We start from the raw sequence: 21,624 nt of genomic DNA, 5'->3' as shown, positions 1-21,624 counted from the left end.
ATTCTCTCCCAACAATGTGGCAACTCTTGGAAAAGCTCGACTTTGCATTGAAGACAATTATTTTACATTTCGTGGGAAATTTTTAAAGCAAAAGGAGCACCAATGGGAAATCCTCCCTTCACCTTTCCTCTGTGAACTTTTTATGGCAAACTTGGAAAATAAACTAAAAGCAAAACGTGGATAATATTTTTTACATTTTGAGACAGAAAGACTTAGAATATATTTTGGAAATTTTTTATAAAGTATACGGCTTACTTTGGAAATTGAACGAAATAACAGGCTTCCTATTTTAAATGTAGTCGTTGTTAACTGCTTTGAATTGGAAATTTTCAGGAAACTCACGCACACTAAAAGGGTAAAACCTAGTACTTGTAACCACTCCTTATAACATGAAATGGCTGCTTTTTACCATTAGATCCACCATGCGAAATCGTTCCTCCTCAATAATAAAGGAAAGTAAAATAAAAAAAGTAAATGTTACACATCACTTACACCGCTAACAGAAGATTGGAAAAGTGTGGTTGTTGAAAATGATATTAGTGTTATAGGGTATTTGGTATGGATATTAGCTACAGTGGTCCCCGTGGCTCTGTGGTTAGCGATGTCGGTCGGCTAGCTCTCCCACACGGTTGTGATATCGAATTCGATTCCCGATCGAGTCGAGGATCTTTTCGAGCTGGAAATTTTCTCGACTCAGCACTGGGGCACGGTGTATTGTTGTACTTATCCTACACATGCAAAATGTACCAAAAAACAATATCGATAACGAATTCTCTCAACTAATCTAGTTGATTGAGACCGCTATTAGCCCCCAGGCTAAGCGTGCGATATTGTTTTTTATTATCTACAGTAGTAGAGATAAGGCCGTTACAAATTTTATATTCATTTTATGTCACCCCCCCCCCCTCCCCCTTCAAAAATCTTGAATATTGGAAAGGGAAGAAAGAAAAAGCTCAAACCGTTTTGTTCATTTTATTGGTTTTCCGACAGCATAAATGCTTAATTTAGCAACAAACAAGTCCAGTGGCAACGAGAGTGTTATCAATAGGCAAGCGAAATAAATAATAATAATGATAATAAAGTGTTATTTTTCAACATTTATTTGAGTGCAAGTTACAAACGTCATAACTTGCACACAAACTTTGATCGAAGATTTTTCTTTTTTTCGTCCCGGTCTTATTTATTTTTTGCCACCCCCTTTGCTAACTTTGATAACCTTGGACATAAAAAGAATTCGAAATTTGTATCAGCCTAACCAAATTGAGAAACAATTGGGTTTTACTAGAAAACTGTTGACAAATTACATAAATTAGGTGTTTCTAAAAGTGCATTCCACATTGTGATACGTTTTAAAGAACTTCACTACTCATCAAGGCTAAAAGAAACCGGTAAAGGGAATAACTCATCATTTCAGATCCAAAATAGCCGAACACTTAAACACTTGAAAATTAAAGCAATGATCTCAAAAACATTGGTAGACTGACTCTTAACGTGATCTCAACTATAGAGTCTAGGATTAAGAAATTCAGCCTACACTGGACTTTCCCAGTTTCAACTGGGGCCCGGAATTCACTTTCCCTGACAGTAATACAGTAGCCATGGTACAAGCGGTTCAGCAACATTTGTAAATAAGAAACTTAATGCATAAGATTTCGCAAATATTAGTGATAAGGTTACGTAAATCTCGTCAGAGCAGAATGAGTCCTATATCTAAGTTCACAATGTAACGAACGGATTCACACTATCGGTCATAAACCACAAACATCACTAGCAATGTCTACAGCCACTCCTACTCATATCCTCATAAGTCAACGGAAATAATAAGCCATTGTTCCCCGGAAAAGCCATAACCTTGTACAGCGAACAGGTCGCTTTTCGCACCACGCTCCGTAAGACTCACCGCCTCTCACCAGACGTTACACTCCACCGCAACGATCCGCCACCGTCGACGGCAAAACCGGATAACCGAAACGAGTGCGTCAATCCAAGCTATGAGCACTCGTACGCTTCGAAAGCGATAAAACCTGGTCGTTGATTTAATGTACACTTTTCAAATGGCTTCAATGTCAATCGAATAAAAATCCATTGCCAAGTGTGTGTATGAGTGTGGTATAAACCAACTACCGATTTGACCGCGATTTCGATATGAGTTTAGTGTTTTGTTCGCTGAATGCAACAATGGACAAAATTTATGAAACGTTGTCAAGTCTAGTGTCATTCTCTTTATTATCGATTTTACATGACCATGTGATACTCATACCACTATACAGCAACGTAAAGTGATACTTTTTAAAGGTCTAACATCACATTAACTGCCCTCGAAGATATTAACGAAAGGTGGTGAAATGTTCGATCGATTTTGACGATCCCTTCTCACAGGTATTTCAACCTTGAAGTATGACATCAATTTCCCATTTTCACTCTGAATCAGTTTGTGTAGGTATATGAAGATACGTCATGATTGAGTATTTCTAGTGCTGTTTTATTTGGCTTAGCTTGTCTTCCTACTACTAAATGACTATACCTACTCATTAACTGAAGTCAGCAAAAAACGTGCAACGAGAAACGGCAAGCGAACCAAGTCGCTTCATTAGATTTGAAATGCCTTCCGCTTCGAAACTACAATGTGCAGGTCTGTGAAGCGAATGCAGACAGACTTTCAAGTGCATTTTCTCCTATGGAGTAGAGCAGCAACGTCACTCTCAATAAACATCTAAAATTATTATTTTCTTGCTTCAGTTCCCGTTTACTGGATGCATCGGTAATAATCGTTTCTCTTGTTTTGTTGATAGTCGCCGCTTCAATTGAGAAATTACATTTCAAATTTTCACCGGCTGTCTGTGAATCACAGAGTTTATGGCCGCAAGTGTGTGCATCGGGACTCCGATATTTCTGTTCTCGAATAATAAAAAAACAGAATAAGGCTGCACTACGCAAGTCTGTTTAACTTATTTTATCGTAAAACTATCCTATTTGCAACATATTTGTAAACAGGCTTGTTTTGAACCCGAAATCCTTCCTGCGGATGTAGTCTTCGATTTTTAATTTAATGATTTGAAAATAGTTTTTCACATTACTTATTCGTTTTATGAAAAATCAATTCTCAGCTTCCTTAAAAGGGGATAGTAAAAAAATATTTTTGGTTTTCAAAGTTTATGTATCGGTAGGCATAGCGGTCTAGCATTGGCCTTGAAGGGGTGTTTTAAACGATTTATATACAAACATTGACCGATTACTTTCGTTGTGAAGTTTTCACATTCATCTTTGCGCGGAACGTACCCGAAGGTAGTTCGACGAGTTACCGGCTGCCGACAGTACATTCAAACTGCCAATCTATTGGTAAATGCTTCGCAACAAAGAGGTCGCGAATATGGCTTATTATTGTACATGGTTTGTTTGAGAAGCAGCCAATATTGATAATGAGGCAACTTGTACACACGCATGTAGACAGTCTTCATAATAAACGTTACTGATTTGTTAGGTGCTCTTTATAGCCTAGCACTAGCCAAATTATGCATTAACAAATTAATATTCAGTTAATTAGAAGTAAAGCTAAAATAATAAAAGATATAACCATTACATAGTCACGTCATGTGTGTCCCACAAGCTCTAATTGTGTTTTTGAATTTTCTCTTCAAATGAAGTACAATCATACTCCCTGTGCTTCCATCAATGTTTGGATTAAATGTTCGATACTATCAAGAAAATAAACTTCCCCGATCTTCTGTTGAAATGTGGTTTGGAGGTTCCAAATACCATTCAAACTTGAATTGAACTGAATCTGGAAATCAACCTTTTTTATAATTTTTCAAGTTTAACTCTAAAAAAATAAGACTATAACAAATTTAGCACACGAACTGATAAATTTAATTTCATAAATTAGTACTTCGATTCTCAGAAAAAAATACAGTCTGATGATCTTTGCAGTGCAAATACTGTATCTAATTTGGCTATAGTGACGCTTTGACCCGTCGCTTTCAATTGGAATACTCAGAAGCTCTTGCTTTGAGTTTGACAACTGGAGTGCTAGAAACTGATACAAATGCGTTTCAATTGAAAGAAAAGATTATCACCGTCACTCTCACATGACGATTCTCAATCGAAAATAGCTGCGAAGTCTGTGTATAGTAAAACAGAAGGTCGAATTCCGATACGGTATGTAGCACCAAGGCTTTGCTTTGCTTTATTTATTGGGTGCCATTGCCGTTTTAACTGCGGCTTGCGGTATTAGAAAACTATCATGAAACGATGCGATGCGGTACTAGTTTCAATTGAGACGCTGAAGGAAATGAAAGAGTCTCTCTCCGTCACTCTCTCCGTCAATTGATATAGTCATCAGTTTCATTTGAAACGATCCGATGAACAACAAACGGGAAAGAGAGAAAGAAGTGATTCGATGACAGCAGCCGGAAAGAATTAAATGAAAATGAAACTGTTTGAATCGAAATGCCAGCACTGAATAATCACTTTCATTGTTTTGTTTCGAAAATGTTAAGCCCTGACTGTTAGTGTCAGTAGGATCGTAGTGCTAGCCCCGCAATTGTCTTGTACACTAAACAAACGGCTGCGAAGTCTTTGTATAAAAAACAGAATTGGAATGTAACACCAAGACTTTGCTTAGATAAAATCTAAAAAAGACAAACCCTACATATGTAAACAAAATCCGAAATTGAACACTCATACAAACATCACTCAAATACAAATATACTACAGTCCCACGAACTTACATATACACATACGACTACATACATATGGGACAAATTCCACGTGGACAGAATTTTACCCCACTCTCCAACTCTGTATAAATCCTAAAAAAATTTATGGACCATAGACGTCATCCAACCCCTCTTAAAGCTGCCCACGTTCACTTTTGTTTTTAAATAGTTTATTTGACACGGCACGATACAATTTATGTTTAACTGAGCCAAGTACATTTTTTTTTTAATTCTAAATTAGCAGGGAAAAGAGGGAGGCCTTTTCTTTGTTCTCGTGGCCGACTATGAGCTAGTGGGGATTTAAGGTGAGAGGAGCGGTGTTACAATTTTGTTTTTAACTATTTTATATTACAGAATGTATTCATTTGTACGTGGCTAACCAGTGATGTTCTATTTGAGCAGTTTTTGTCTGAGGTGTCTGCGTAAACATAGAGATGCCGAGTCTTCGTTTTAGTGTCTCCAGCCGGGTGTATCATTCTCTTTCAGTTTGTGACAGAAATTGTATTCTAGCAAATAGATAAAAGAAATCAAATTTTAATGCCAGCATTTTTTATAAACCCGTATAGCTGTGTCATGTACTGGAGATCACCGCTTCCCAGAATGTCTCTAACGGGTACGTTCGGTTGTTTTCCTCGGGCCTGAAGGGAATCTAGAAGCTCAGACCTAACACCACAGTATTCGGTACACGACCAAACAACATGCTCGATGTCATGGTAGCCATCGCCACAAACGCAGTGATTACTGTCTACAAGCCCTATACGAAAGAGATGCGTGTTTAACGTGTAGTGATTGGACATAAGTCTGGACATCACGCGAATGAAGTCCCGACTTACATCCAACCCCTTGAACCATGCTTTCGTCGATACCTTAGGAAAAATGGAATGTAGCCACCGTCCCAGTTCATCTGAGTTCCATGATGATTGCCAACTGTTGAGTGTTCTCTGACGCAAAATGCTATAAAATTCATCATAAGCAATTGGTCTTACATAAATATCGCCATCAATAGCACCCACCTTAGCTAAAGCGTCAGCCTTTTCATTGCCCGGAATGGAACAATGAGAAGGGACCCACGCTAAGGTAACCCGGTAATTTTTATCTGTTAAAGCACTTAAAAACCGCCGTATTTTCCCCAGGAAACACGGGGTGTGCTTCACAGTCTTCATCGATCGCAGAGCCTCAATGGCACTGAGACTGTCTGTGATGATGAAGTAGTGGTCTATGGGCAGGGTTTCGATGATCCCAAGAGAGTACTGAATGGCAGCAAGTTCTGCGACGTACACGGAAGCAGGAGCATCGAGTTTGTAGGAGGCGGTAAAATTTTCGTGGAAAACACCGAAGCCAGTGGACTCATCTAGATTAGATCCGTCAGTGTAAAACCATTTATCATAACTAACATGTTTAAACTTATTGGAAAAAAATTTAGGGATCTCTTGGGGTCGCAATTGATCCGGGATACCAGAAATGTCTTGTTTCATGGTGGTGTCGAAGAATATAGCATTATTAGAAGTATCTAAAAGTGCGACATTGGATGAATCGTATGAAGAAGCATTAATATCTTGAGCCATATAGTCAAAACATAAAGTCATAAATCTGGATTGAGATTGAAGGTCGACCAACCTCTCGAAATTTTCATTTACTAATGGGTTCATAACTATGCATCGAACTAGCAACCGGTAGGAGAGATTCCAAAAACGATGTTTCAACGGAAGAATACCCGCTAGCACTTCAAGACTCATCGTATGGGTCGACTGCATGCAACCTAAGCAATACGCAAACAATGATATTGTATTCGTTCCAGTTTGATCAAATGTGTGTTTGCTGCGGAGCGGAAGCAGAAACACCCGTACTCAATTACAGACAATATCGTTGTTTGGTAAAGCCTTAGAAGGTCTCCTGGGTGGGCTCCCCACCAGGCTCCGGTAATCGTACGAAGAAAATTAATCCTCGTTGGCATTTTCGTGTCAGATACCTAATATGGCAAGCCCAGGTGCATTTAGAGTCGAACCAGACCCCGAGATATTTAGCGACTAAAACCTGAGTGATCGTTTTACCCGTTAGTAGGAGCTGCAGCTGAGCTGGGTTATGCTTCCTAGAAAAAACGACCAACTCAGTTTTCTCCGGAGAGAATTCGATACCCAGCTTAAGAGCCCATTCAGATTGTCAAATTCAAATTGTCTAAGGTATCTTGCAATGGTCCTTGCAGATCGTTAGCCTCGCTTCCAGTAATGGATACAACGCTATCGTCTGCAAGTTGCCGTAGCGTGCATGAATTTGCAAGACATTTATCGATGTCATTGACGTAAAAATTATATAAGAGAGGGCTTAAACATGAGCCCTGGGGAAGGCCCATGTAACTAATTCGGGAAGTTGTCGAATCACCATTTGAGAAATACATATGCTTTTCTGACAACAAATTGAGCAAAAAATTATTCAAATTTGGTGAAAGTCCCAGCGAATGAAGTTTCTCGGTTAAAACTTCAACAGAGACAGAGTCAAAAGCCCCCTTAATGTCCAAGAATGCAGAAGCCATTTGCTCTTATCGAGCAAAGGCGAGTTGAATTTCGGTAGAAAGCAACGCTAGGCAATCGTTCGTTCCTTTGCCCCGGCGAAAGCCAAATTGAGTATCTGAAAGTAAACCATTTGTTCGACCCATTTGTCTAACCGTAAGAGGATCATTTTCTCCATTAATTTCCGGAGGCAAGAGAGCATAGCAATCGGCCTATAAGAATTGTGATCAGAGGCGGGTTTTCCGGGTTTTTGAACAGCAATGACTTTTACCTCCCTCCAGTCGTGCGGAACAATGTTTAGCTCAAGGAACTTGTTGAACAAGTTCAACAAGCGTCTTTTTGCAGAGTCGGGTAGATTCTTTAACAAGTTGAATTTAATTCTATCCAACCCTGGAGCTTTATTGTTGCACGAGAGGAGAGCCATTGAAAATTCCAACATCGAAAATGGAGGCTCTTCCGTAGCTACTAAAAACGCGTCGCGAAAGGTCTTCTGTTCGGGGACAGAGTCCGGACAGACCTTTTTGGCGAAATCGAGTATCCAGCGATCTGAATACTCCTCGGACTCATTCGAAACGTTACGATTCCGCATGCGCCTGGCGGTATCCCAAAGAGTGCTCATCGCTTTTTCCCTCGACAACGCGTTCACAAACCGCCGCCAGTATCCGCGTTTTTTTGCTTTTATCAAGCCTTCATTTGTCTATCCAGTACATCGTACTTTCGGAGCAAATCGATAGTGCCTTGTTCTCGGAAGGCCAAATACACCGAGGACCTTCACGCGTACAGGTCTGAGCACTCTTTGTCCCACCACTTGGAGGGAGGGCGCCGTCTAATCGTTACCCCGGGTATCGGTTTCATCTGAGCTTGAGTCGCGGCGTCGATGATCACGCCAGAAAGGAACGCGTATTCTTCCTCCGGAGGAAGTTCCACGTGGGACTCGATTCTTTGCGATATTATGGTCTCATAGGACTTCCAATCAAAGTTACGTGTGAGGTCATACGCAATATTGATTGGATCCGTTGGAGTTGACCCATTAGCAATTGAGATAACGCTTGGTAGGTGATCACTACCGTGGGGATCATTGATTACTTTCCATCGGCAATCTAACGCTAGTGATGTCGAGCAAAGGGATAGGTCAAGCACGCTTTCGCGTGCTGGAGGATTAGGTACACGTGTCGCTTCCCCAGTATTCAAAAGTGTCATATTGAAGTCGTCGATTAAGTTACAGATTAAAGAAGATCGGTTGTCGTCGTACAGCGACCCCCATAGCGAACAGTGAGAATTAAAATCTCCCAATATCAAAAAAGGCGCGGGAAGCAACTCTGCTATATCAGTGAGATGCCTCTGTTCAATCCGCGCGGATGGAGGGATATATAACGAAACAAGGCATAGGTCTTTTCCATTCATATTCGTTTGAATGGCAACGACTTCAATATTCGAGATCGAGGGGAGGTCGATTCGGAAGAAGGAATAGCACTTTTTAATCCCTAAAAGTACCCCTCCACCGTGTGAGTCTCGATCTCGACGAATAATGTTAAAATCGTGGAAATTGAGTTGATCGTTTGAATTGAGAAAGGTTTCACAGAGCGCAAATGCGTCACAATTGTATGTATTTATTAAATGAGAAAATAAATCGAATTTGGGGATGATACTTCTGCAATTCCACTGTAATACAGTGATAAAATTCCTAACCTCTTTCGCCGTATTAGTCATCGAAAGATATGATAGCTGAAATGAGGGGCCAAGCTGCTGCTAGTTGCTTCAAAAAGGTTTTCACTGTAGGAAGAAGGGCAAGAAGAATATTTTGTAGGGGATCTGGTATGTTGAATGTTTTAAATATCCAGTCCACAATATCAGAAAATTTTATGAACCCTATTTCTTTTTTATCTTCTGATCGAGAAATGGGTGCACGAGCGGTTTTTGGTGCCCCAGGAAGCGGTGGGTACTCCTGGTTTGATTTAAAATTAAAACCGGGAGGTACTTGCTTCGGTTTTTCTTCACCGCTTCCTTTTTGTGTTGGCTTATTGGTCATTCCGCTAGGGGTTATCTTGCGACCTTTGCGAGAAAGATTAGGAGAGTTGACCATTCTCCTCTTCCTAGATCCTTCTGGCATGGCATAAGAACACCCTTCGACGGGATCGTCAGATGTACCCTCATCGGTTGGCAAAAAGGAAAAGATGTTTCCTGTCGAGGGTGGCTCAGCACTCTTCAGCATTTCTGCGAAAGAGCGCTTTGATCGTTCCTTGAGGGAACGCTTAATTTTTTTTCTCGCGCTGTTTGTACGCGGGACACGCCGAAAGGTCATGCCGAGTTCCCTCGCAGTAAAGACACTTTTCAGTATCCTCACTGCAAGCGGTCTCAGCATGATTGCCTCCGCACTTGCTGCAGCGTGCCTTGTTGCAGCAGTAGGTGGCTGTATGACCTAACTGCTTGCAGTTTTGGCAATGCATGACCCGCGGTACGAACAGGCGTACAGGCAGACGAACCCTGTCCAAAGAGATGTAGTTCGGCAGTGCGGATCCGGCGAATGTTACACGGAAGGAATCCGAAGGGAAGAATTCCTTCTTCCCTTCTTCGATGGATACTGAATGCAATTGCTTGACATCCAGTATCTTTACATCTTGAATCAGGGGGTTCTTGAAGCAGCCAACCCCGTGACGCAAAATGTCATCGACCGTGAGGCTTCCTTCGGTAACCACACCGTCGATCTCCACGTCCTTGGCAGGGATGTACACGCGGTACTCTCTCGTGAAGAGCTCGTAGCTAGCAATTGCGTTTGCTTGCTTCAAGCTACTCACAACAACTCGCAGTTTGTTCGGTCTAACCTTTGTAATTTCGGTTACGTCCGAAAACTGTTTTGCCAGGTCCTTGCCGATTTGAATAATATTTAGAGGCTTCTTTATGGGCCTGAAGTAAACTACGAACGGACCTTTCGAAGCATCTGGGTAAGCTTTCACCCGTGTTGCCGGTACCCTTGGTACGGGGCTAGGTAGCGGGGAAGGTAGAGGGGAATTGATGGGGGAGATCTCAATCTCTTCCTCATTTGTTTCCACATCCAGGAATAGTTGTACCTGCATGTCGTCCATTTTGCGGGAGCGTTACGCTCTACCGCACACAAACGATAAATATTTGAATGTGGGGGGGGGGGGTCAAGTAGTTGCTATTAAATTTTAAAAACAATTTTTCAAACTACAATGGATCAAAATAAAAAAAAGGCAGTAATACTAATACTAACGACAATATTAATAATAATAATAATAATAATAATAATAATAATAATATAATAATAATAATAATTATTATTATTATTATTATTATAATAATAACAATAATAATAATAATATTAATAATAATGATAAAAATTCTAAAGTGAATACTTCACCGAACGTCTAAGTCACGACCTCACGGCTGATAGTAGGATTAATCGAGCGTCTCCGCGAACAAACAATGACGATCCAGCTTCGTGTTGTGACACAGTGGCCGTATCCTACACGCGACCTTGTAGATGCCACTTGTAGTTGACTTCCACTCGCTCGATCGTATGGTGGTTCGTGCTGCTAGCGGGGAAACAGCGGTGCGGGAGAATTATTCTTGCTGATATATCAGCTGCGTATCAGATCACTGGCGGGGTAGCCTGCCCCTACCAGTGTGCAGAAGATGTTTCTGCCGATAAACTGCAGGCTATTGTTATCGCGCAGCACAAAAACTAATCGACAAAAAAAAACACCCGTACGATAACTCGTGTATTGTTATTTTGCGAACTCAAACGGAGATGAACAATTTGCGTCTAATCGAGACGAAAGCAAAACAACGAATCCACCCACGTTCACTTAAGAGCAATGATTTTTGAACTAAGAAAAACCAACCAAAAATACTTCAAAAACACAAATAATGATATTTCAGGTTAAAAATTTACTATTTTTGCTCTCATTTGATTATCGTTCGACCGATTTCACAGGGGTTTATTGCTCAGGTATTCAAATGTTAGCTGTGAAAGGTACTCGCATCTCGTAAAAGTGGTATTTCAGGATACCAACATTGTCTAGTGTTGTAAAAGTAGTACCTTTTGTTCAGTGCTTTCTATCATGAATTTTTGGGTATTCAATTGAAATTCAATATAGATGAGAAAAAAAATTATTCAATAAAAACAATAGTGATAGAACGCACTTATCAAATAGTACTGATTTTTTGAGTGATCAATTTCTACTCAATCGGTTGATAAAAGCGTGTGTCACTTGAGATCCTATTGTATAAGGTGTCACTTGGACCATATTGTGGTCACTCGCCTTTGTTCAACAGCTCAATGTGGCAACCTGGATACGATTAACATTAGCGGAGATCTGGCCGGATAGAAACTTTCGCCGTATGCTGACTGAGAAGGAGGGCCGTTCGTGGCTGTGTATCCGTGCTAGGGGCGGCGTACAACAGCGTCTGACCCGGATCTGGCGGTTGAATCATGATGGCAATGAAAAAGCACATCAATTATTGGAAACTCAGTACTTGGAATGGAATCAAATTTACACGCGTAGGTATGTGTCCTAATACGCGTAGTGTTGGACCAACTGTTGGATGTCTGTCAGTTGTGTGTTGTTTTTGATGCGCAAAGAAGTAATTTCGGGAAGTCGTAGTAAATCGGTTTTTGGCCATAATATTCAAACGTCTGAAATCGTGTGGGTTTTCTAGAGTTTTTGTTTATAAAACCATCAAAAGGTGCATGGAGACCAGTGGTGGGCACCATTCCGCTAATTCGCTGATTCGCTAATTAGCGACGCTAAAATTCAGTTAGCGATTTAGCGATTTCGCTATTTTTTGAGCTGGTTAGCGAAACTGTTAGCGTCGCTAAAGTTTTAGCCTTCGAAACGCTAATCGCTAATTCGCTAAATTTTGTGGAGAAGCGACAATAGAAATATTTAGAAAAACTGTGAATTGCTGATGGCTTACGTAAATAGCTTCGAAAGATGATCATACTTCACTGCGAAAGTTACTTTTGTCAGTTTTTTACCCTAGAATGGAGTTTTAGCTATCGTACAAGCCACAGGAGCATTTTGAAGAACAAGCACAAGGTCCAGATTGAATTTTTGGCACACCAAGAACTTTGGTAAATTGCAATGCGCTTGAAATTATGTCAACTTTGGTTCTACTTTTTCGATTCAGATAATAATTGAATTTTCATGAAAACATTCCTAAGAGTATCTATTTTCAATGCAAGCTAAATAACTTATGTTATTCTTGTTTTTACAAAATCAAATATGAATACCGTTTCGTGCTTTAAAAAGTAATTGTTTTCGTTTGTTTAACCAAAACAGATCAAAGTGGTCCAAATCTTACAAAACACGAGCAATAAATATAGCGATATGACTATTTACATATTAAAAAGTTACCGATTAGCGATTAGCGAAAGTTCCGCTAATGTGGGTTTAGCGTTTAGCGATTATCGAGCTAAATTTTCCGGTTAACGACTTAGCGATTAGCGTCGCTAAATTTTCGGTTAGCGGTGCCCACCACTGATAGAGACATCTTCTTTGGAGGACCGTAGAAGTTCCGGTCAGCAACGATTTGTAAGGAAACCTTAAGCCGTTAAAGTTGTAAGCGGGCGTATCCTACGAAAAAGGCAACGTTAAATTCGAAAACTTGCCTTGGGTCTGCATATATCTATTGGAGCTGTCCACAATATTTTGGTAACTTACCTAGGATGTAAGAAACAAAAAACAAAATGTTCACTGCGTCTTTTTAGAATAAGACGCATGATAAAGCGAAAATGATACTCTCACGGCACATTGGTAACAAATTTATTTTTTCTGATGGGAAACGATTTGTCCTGTGGCAACTACACAATGTTCTCGCATAGCGGAAGAGAGTAGTGGTAGATCAGGTTGTAATAGTCTAGTTCAGGTTTCAAATTGAGGCAGTCATATTTTAAGAGCAGGTTTGAACAACAAATGAAGTATTATAAAGAAAAATTGCTTTATCCGCCATTACTGATTTTTCTTTCGCGTACCCCCTGGAGGCTTTTCTAGAGATTATTCTTCGAGTCGAGATTGTTCCAGAGTGCAGCTTCAGTGACGGTTTGGGGGACAGTGTGCAAGCGAGATAAGCTTCTACTGGTTATCATCGACAAATGTGTTAAAGTCAATGATGCTTATTATAAAACGGTTTTGAGGATGACTGCTGCCTCGAGTCGTCTAAAACTTTTTTGGGTTCAAGGGTGGTACAGGGATTTCCTATGAACCAAAAAAAAAAACATTTTTATAAGCTGGCGCTGAATTCTGTTGAATGCTGAAACATTCGTTTCCAAATAATTTCTGGGCACAAGGCAGCAAATGGTCTGTGATGATTTTGACTATGTTGATTTTCATGCCCTATCGATGAATAGCAGTGGCAACTTTTCTCTGTTGGATATTGCTCCCCAAACCATCACAGCTGAAACATTCCGAAATCGTTCGATTCCTTTTTTATCGACTAGAAGACATGCTCCATATACACGATCATTCTGCTTGTTCAAAACAGCCTCCAAAGTAAATAATTTTTTATCTGAAAAAAGATATTGGCAGCCTGCGTCTTCAGTAGCAGTCAAGATCTTGCAACCCTGTTGGCAATATTTTTGCGGGGTAATCCGTGAATCTTCTCTTTTATGAAGGCTCCGTACCCAGTGTCCTTTTTGATAATTTCATTTTTATGTATAGTGTCATGACTCGTGTTCATTTCACGAGTCATTTTTCTTGCCGACCGGGCTAAATTTCGCCGGATGCGTTCGTTAACTGTTTTAATCACCACCGCAGTCTGCACACTCCATTTTTACCTGGTTTCTGCTTGGGGACAACCGTGCCAGTTTCCTCGAATCGTTTGATGGTCCTGTACACGAATAATCTGTTCAAATTCAGATGTGTCAACTTCCCTCTGATCTGTACGTTGCTCATTCCAGCGAGGTACAAAATCTTGATTTGTAATCTACTTAAATCCATTGCAATTTCCCTCTGGAAAAAGTGACGCACTGCCTATATATCAATTATAAGGGAACTAAAGGGTGTTACAATTAAAAATTGGTCAACTTCTATTTGCCGTATTATTTTTATTGTGTATGAATAAAACATTTTTCAATTTCCATTTTTTAATTGTGTTGGTATATTATTTAATTATTTATTTATTTTTATTAAGGTTTTAACCGGTCATTCGCCTTAGTTGTGTTGGTATAGTATAATGCCTCATGTTTGATTTTGACATTTGCTCTCCAGTTGTGAAAATTTCTACGAAGCAAGAGCATCAAAATTTTGCTCTCGCATCGCGAAAATCCGAACTACTCGCACCTTAAGTTGGCAAAATTGCAGAATGTCACCAGTTCAACCGTTAAGTGCTTAGAAAACGCTCGTCGACTGCCAGGAAGACACGATCGTGGGGAAATCTAAATCTGAAGGCCGGAAAAACGACGAAAAGAGTGGCCAGCAGTGTCAAGCGAAATCCCTATCTCTCCGTCCAAGATGTCGCAAGCATACTGGAAGTGTCGCCTAGAAGTATGTATCGAGCTATAAAACGAGCCGGACTCTCGACTTACAAAAAGGTATCTTGACGGTAAGCAAAACAAGTCGGCCAGACAACGATCGCGAAGGCTGTGCGCAAAGATGACTAGAACAAGATACCTGACTCTTGCAGAATTCATCGGACATGATTGTCGCTGCGCGTGAGCAAAAGTCGAACTACTTTATACACTGTTAATATGATGTATACTTAACGTCAAAATCAACTGACGACAACCAAGACCAAGACATGACTGCTGAAAGGTGAAACAATTTTTTCAGTATCCATGTGGACGACGGTATGGTGCTGCTATCCGAAAAATGATAATAATGTGTTCGAATGTTTAGTTCTCAAACATGAAACTTTCCGGAAGAATCAAGAATTGTTGGCGCATCATTTAAAATAAAGCGTACCATCAGAACTTCCTGATAACCGCTATGAGCACACTCTACAGCCAAGTTTTCCACTCTTGCCAAGGTTAATAAAGCAAAAATCGGATGCCCCGGTGAACCTGACCATATGCACAATGGTTCTAAAACCTGGCTTGCGACATATCAAACTTTAAGTTTCGGTAGAATGGGACCTGAAAATAAATATAACCCCTCAATATAAACCCCCACTCTGACAGTCAATTTCACACTTTTCTTTCGTACTTTGAAGTGCAAAAAATATGGCAATAGCATTAAGTGCAAAAAATGACGATATCATTAATCTGCATGTTATCTTGAGTGTCGAGCTGACCAAACTGCTACACCTTTTTCATATACAATCTTGAACAGCTCAACGATCGATGACGGACTATGCACGATAAATCGGTTTTGCTAATAGTGACAATTTTATGAGAATTTAAGTCATCAGATGGCAGCACTAACCGTCGGAAATCGGTCGTATTCAAAATGTATGAAAAATATGGAAGTTAGGTATCTTGTTCTAGTTATCTCTGCTGTACGTGAAGATGCTGACGAAGTTTGATTGCGTGGTACAGGATGATGATACGTACGTCAAGGCAGACTTTAAACAGCTTCCTGGACAGAAATATTATACGGCAACGGGAGGAAGAAAGATGGCAGAGATTTTCTAAGACATTAAGCTGTCGAAGTTTGCGAAGAGCGAAAGGAAACCCGCCGCGTGTAGACGCTTTGTTCATTGCGTCCGTAATAATCGCGTTAAATTGTGGTGCGCAGTGCAAGAAATTGTGAAATTTGTGTGACAGTGGTGCGGATTCACACACATTTTTGTTTGACCAATTTTTGACCGTAACACCCTTCATAAACATGTGTCAAAACAAACACAGCAAACAAAACCAGAGTATGCCTCTCGATGCTAAAAAAGAGGCACTCAAAAGTGTGTATCACTTTCACGGTGATACCCTGTGAAAAACGTGAATGATATTGAAAAGTGCTACATGCATACACAGAAGTGTTACATACATACAAAAATTGTTCAGTTCGTCGAACTAATGAGTCAACTGGCACTAAGCAATTTTCGTTTTATTTTTCGTTGGTACCGGTACAGTTTCGTTTGGATGCTTTGAGCATTTGCCATTCGAAACGCAGTGGCTACTGAAAAGATAGCCGACCCTTTCAAACTCAAACACAATTAACAAGGTTATATTTTTCGTGACATCTTTTTCCAAGAATTTGAGAAATGGAATATTCAAAGTCTAAAAAATTCGTTGTCTTGAAAATATAACTCGAAAACTACTAAATGTACCCATGTGAAAGACGTATTAGAAACATATTGGACGATTTTTAAAGAAGAATCCAGTCAAAAGAAAAAATCAATTAAACTCAAATGGTAATATTGGAATAAAGCTTGAATGAATTCGTATTTTATGTTTTTCATCGAAAAATTACTAAGCTATTCCTTCTAGTGCTCGTAAAAACACGTCAGAATTTTTATCATTTTGTCTTTAACATCATTTTGACTACACTTATAGTTGATCGGCGTGCAGCCAAACCAAACCAAGCGATAAAAACATTATTTTGAATAACCAACGTTTAAAGTTAAAGTTGAATGTTCTCTGAAAGTTGCTACAGAGAATTTTTGTTAAAATATCATTACAAACTGATCAAATGATTTTTTTTTTCATGAATAATAGATTATTCATTTTTACATCTACTAGTGTTACAGTAACACTGTTTCTCAATTTTAAAAAATGGCGCTTAGCTCGGTTTGGTCGCACGCCAACTAGTTGTGAATTAAGTTTTTGCAACGTAAAATAAATTACTAAAACTGTGTATAAATTTATGAAGATGTGTTTATTTTTCGTAAGATTCAAGTATTCAAAATAAACAGAATAGAATCTTCCCTCATTGCACTCCAAAAGCTCAAACTGGGAAAAATGAAAGAATATAGCTATTCAACCATTTCTGTGAATTTTGGTGTCCCTAGCCATTATCGTTTTTTCAGAGACATGAATGAGATTACCTCGTTAACATAACGTTAAGCGACGAACCCGGCGAGCAATTTCTATACGACACTCTCACGTAAGTTGACGCGTTTTGTTAATGGGTAGGGGTACCAAAATTCACAGGGAGGGTAAATAGCTATAATCTTTCTTTTTTCCGGTTTGAGCTTTGGAATACACTTTTTTTTTCATTTTGTCGACCAGTGTAATATAAACTTTTATACCAAGGCACGAATTTTACATTAAGTATTTTTGCTTGATTACCATATATTCCATATACTTTCGATGCTCTTTGGACATACAGCCTAACTGCCTTCAGTCACATGCTGATTTTAATTTTCCTATATATTCTGCTTATGTGCTTCTAACATTTGATTGATATAAGTTTATTGAGAAATGGTTTCATCCGTGATGTAATTTGTTTATGTTTGTGCTATGAAAATAAACTCAGCGTATCATGTTAAACCCAAACATGCGATTTATGCGTATTGGTATTACCCCGGCCACACAGATCATAACGAAATTGCGGATACCCTCAAGGTAAGTAACTCGCTACTGCACTCCACGTTACACATTGTATGCATGAAGCCAGAGTGTGGAGAACGGGAAAGTGGCAATAATGTGTTATTAGTCACTCACCTAGAAGTGTGCTGTTTCTAAGAATGGAATCTACAACTAGAGCGGCCGTCATTCAATATACGAATGATTGAAATAGAAATAAATTAATATCAAAAACAATAATATGCCTCATTTAATAGAACTTTATAAAGTAATTTCGAACCACATTATTTGTGTAAAATTATATCCCGAACTTCTACAGAACCTTACACACATTTTTCATTACAGCTCAAAGACATGAAGCGTATCAGCTCAGAATGAGATGTTGCTGAAGTCGAAGTGTAGAGATGAAATGTAGAAACATAACTGTTTCCGTCATGTGCTGTTGCTGTTACGGGTCTGTCTTTTCACTGCTTTTGCCAGATCTCCCTCCGTAGCTTCGAAGTTCCACCGAGAATTAAATTGCTGTACACGTAAAGCTACACTGCTACAGTTCTGAACGGGGCAAGCCGGCAAGGTGGGTAGTACAAATTGACTCAGCAGTTACAGAGGCCGCTGGTAAACTAGATGTTGTTCCTACAGTTGCTGGGTGGTACTCTTACCCGAAGAAAATCAGCAACGTTTTAAGAAGATTGCGGTAGGTGCAGTGCTATGGGAGATTATTTCCACCAATCTTCTGGCCACATAGACGAAGAAGCTGAAATCAAGAGGCTTTTGAAGTGAACGTGAATGCTATTGTTACATAAATATTTGATTGTTTTTGGATTTATGTGATGTTCTCATTCAGCCACTTTTGAAAACTTATATTTATTTTTTTCAGTTTAAAAAAAAGCGTCTCTTAAAAGCGATAAAGCAAACTGCTCGTTAACATAATTCTTTGAACGGAAATCAAATAGGATATACATTTTTTTGCAGAAAGTATAAAAAAAACTGACGTAAGATAATTTTGTATCATTCTAAATTGGTACAGAGGGAGTAAATTCACCTCTGTGATGCAAATTATTATCTGACATAACGTAATGTTATGTGTTTAATGATGGTTTTGCCTATACAAAATTTAAAATAGTAGCATTTACCTACGTGTTATGCCAGCTTAATATAATGTGTGTAAAAAATATTACCAAATATTGTATGTAATAGATTATAAAAAAAAACACTTGAGCCCAATGAAATACTCCACAGGTAAGGCACTTAAATCTGATATAGTACTCCGAATGATCGCAATGATTACCATACTAGACAGCTGGGTAATAGAGATGGTCGGGTTTTCAAACCCGAACCCGAGCCCGACCCGTACCCGACGGGTTCGGGTCGGGTTCGGGTTTGAAAATTTTTGAAAGTGTCGGGTTCGGGTTTTGTGCAAAAAATATTTTCGGGTACGGGTCGGGTTCAGGTTTGAAAATGTCGGGTTCAGGTCGGGTTTGGGTATGAAAACCCGAAACCCGACTATAAAATCTATGAAATCTCGGGTTCGAGTCGGGTTCGGGTTTCACAATTTCGGGTTCGGGTCGGGTTCGGATTTCAAAGAAATAAAATGTCCGGGTTCGGGTCGGGTTCGGGTTTGAACGAAAAAAAAAGTTTCGGGTTCGGGTCGGGTTCGGGTCGGGCTCGGGTTTCGACCGAAAAAAAAATCGGGTTCGGGTCGGGTACGGGTTTGAAAAACATCAAACCCGACCATCTCTACTGGGTAACCCTAGAACCGTGCTCTTTTGAACAACAAATTACTCACCAACTGAAGCCAAGATCCTGCTTCTGAATGTGTTGCTCCGACTGGCTCGATGTGCGATGTGGGTTATCCGGTGAAATATGAAAATTAATTCAAATGCTATGATAAAGAAATTGCCCGTTTGTTGCACTTTTTTCACCTCTCGAAGTAGAAAAACAGGTTTCGAACAGTCGTCACTCTCTTTTCATCTCGTCAAACGGCCAATCAAAGCAAGGCGAGCTCTTAGGCAACCTTCACGCGCTTGGATCAAACCATCCCAAATTGGTCAGACGAGCCAAAAAAAATGCTTCAACATGAAAACTTGCTTTGCCTTTTCAACACACCACGATAGCAGCAGCTTTCTGTTGCATTAAAAATTCAATGTTATGAAAGAAAAAATAAATAAATTGTACACATTCACCGCAGTAGCTTCTTCGGTTTTCTGGTTTATGTTTGCCTCAAGCATGCAGAGGGAACAGTGGATTTAGTAAGCAAACTCGTGGGAGGAAAATTTTCACTTTAGGCGTACCAATTTTCACACAGCACTACTAACTGCTTGCTCTGGTGCTTGCGCGGAAAACTGAGCACGGCTGCGTTGGAAAACTCTTAAACTCCGTTATGATATGAAGCAAGATTGTCGTCAAATTTCTTCTACATCAGGTGATGATCTCATTCACTGACACATTCAACCATCTCGCACTGGGGGGTTTCGTGGAGATCACTTGGGGGTACCTAAATTTTCTCCAATTTAGAAAGGCCCTTATTGCTGCACACGAGTCACGACAGTATCACTTCACGCTTTGAGGTTCGTCACCTTTTTTTTTGGAATCTTTCGTGCACTAACACTCGCAGGTAATTGAAGCTAAAAAACAAACTATCCGTTAAATTTCGAATCTATCAATTTCATCGGACCGTTCTTTTTCTTTTACGCAATCGCAGACTGCAAGTATTCCAGTTCCGCCAAAAATTTGCCGATCTGCGTATGAAGTAGACAAACGGGTACGCAAGTAAGGGGGGATTCCAGGGATCGGCTCGGCTCGGTTCTGTTAGGCGACCGCGAAAACAACCGTGAGGTATTTGTCTACGCCGGACGAACGTTCACAACGAACTGGTTGCGCAAAGGCGTAAAGCGAAAAGACATCGCGCAGAGCGAATATCTTGGCTCGCTTGGCTCTGCAAAGTAGTTAGTAGAAGCGGGGAAACCACACTCTTCACTCCACCGGCCGAAATGATTCGACCGACCGAGCCTCCGAAGAGAACTTGTTCGCCAGCCAAGTCGAGTCGAGAGTTTCGCCTTGGAACTTCACTCTTGTTGAGACGAAGTTTTCGAGAGCGCGCGAGAAGGCAACTTTCATATCGCGAAGTTGAACGGCGATTTTTTTCTTCTTTTTCATTCGTTGTATATATATAGCGGATTTTTTTTTACTTCGCTCGTGCTAAAAGCTTGCTGTTACTGATTTGTGGTGCTTGCCTGACGATGTTTTGAGGCTATGGAAAAATATGTAAGAAAGTGACGAACGTTTATTAGTGTTTGTATAAACTACGGATATTCAGTGATTTAAATCGGATGTAGACAACATCATCAAGCACTAAATATAATTTCAGCTTATTTTAGGTTGATATAAAGTTATAATGAGAGCTTTTTTCTAATTTTGGAATTATTTACATTCTATCTTTTTCAGTTCATTCATTGTTCTCAAAGGCATAATACGTAGCTTTTTTTCTTAAGAATTTTTTTCTGCAATTAAATCTACAATTGAACTGATTTCATTCGAAATATTATTCGAAATATTGTAGTATAAATATATCTAATAGATGCGAAGTATCTCAATGTTTAAACAGCCTTTTTTTTGTTATTCATTTAAAAATCTATCAATAAAACCCCTTATTCCAACAAAGATTTAACTGCTTTAGACATTTTCGATTGCACGCATAAGTTTTTGCTGAGTAAATCATGATCATTGTGTTTTATTGTCGTAGAAATAGTAGCGACCAGAATCGTTAATCTATTGTGAGATATGCCCTGGTGTGTGCTGTATCTCGCACTATTATTATTAGCAATACCGCTGTTGAAAAGTAGCATGCTTATTATTATTTTTTATCAGTGCTTGTGTATAATATGATGTTACCCTTTCCTTTTACACGCTTACTGCTTCTACTATACCGAGCCTCGTTCCTCCTGCCAAATATCACCAATTATAATTCCCTGGAGAAGTTTCG

The 21,624-nt window shown here is 39.6% G+C and overlaps 1 protein-coding gene across 4 annotated transcripts in view; it reads right to left on the bottom strand.

The window, feature by feature from the left end:
* LOC129724853 (calpain-C) overlaps positions 1–20,576 on the bottom strand; it is a 66,702-nt gene extending 46,126 nt beyond the window's left edge. Inside the window, exons 1-2 of one of the 4 annotated variants that reach the window (XM_055680097.1) lie at positions 19,565–20,576; positions 19,429–19,469 (exon numbers count right to left, since the gene is read on the bottom strand). The gene's annotated coding sequence lies outside the window, so the exon portion shown is untranslated. Of the gene's footprint in view, positions 1–19,428 lie in introns of all 4 variants that reach the window. The other 3 variants (XM_055680095.1, XM_055680096.1, XM_055680094.1) reach the window with 3 other exon arrangements.
* Between the last annotated feature and the right edge of the window lie 1,048 nt (positions 20,577–21,624).

This window comes from Wyeomyia smithii, chromosome 2 (genome assembly GCF_029784165.1).
Source record: "Wyeomyia smithii strain HCP4-BCI-WySm-NY-G18 chromosome 2, ASM2978416v1, whole genome shotgun sequence".
NCBI lineage: Eukaryota > Metazoa > Arthropoda > Insecta > Diptera > Culicidae > Wyeomyia > Wyeomyia smithii.
Note: the sequence above shows the minus strand (reverse complement) of the source record. Positions and strands in the feature narration are given on the sequence as shown.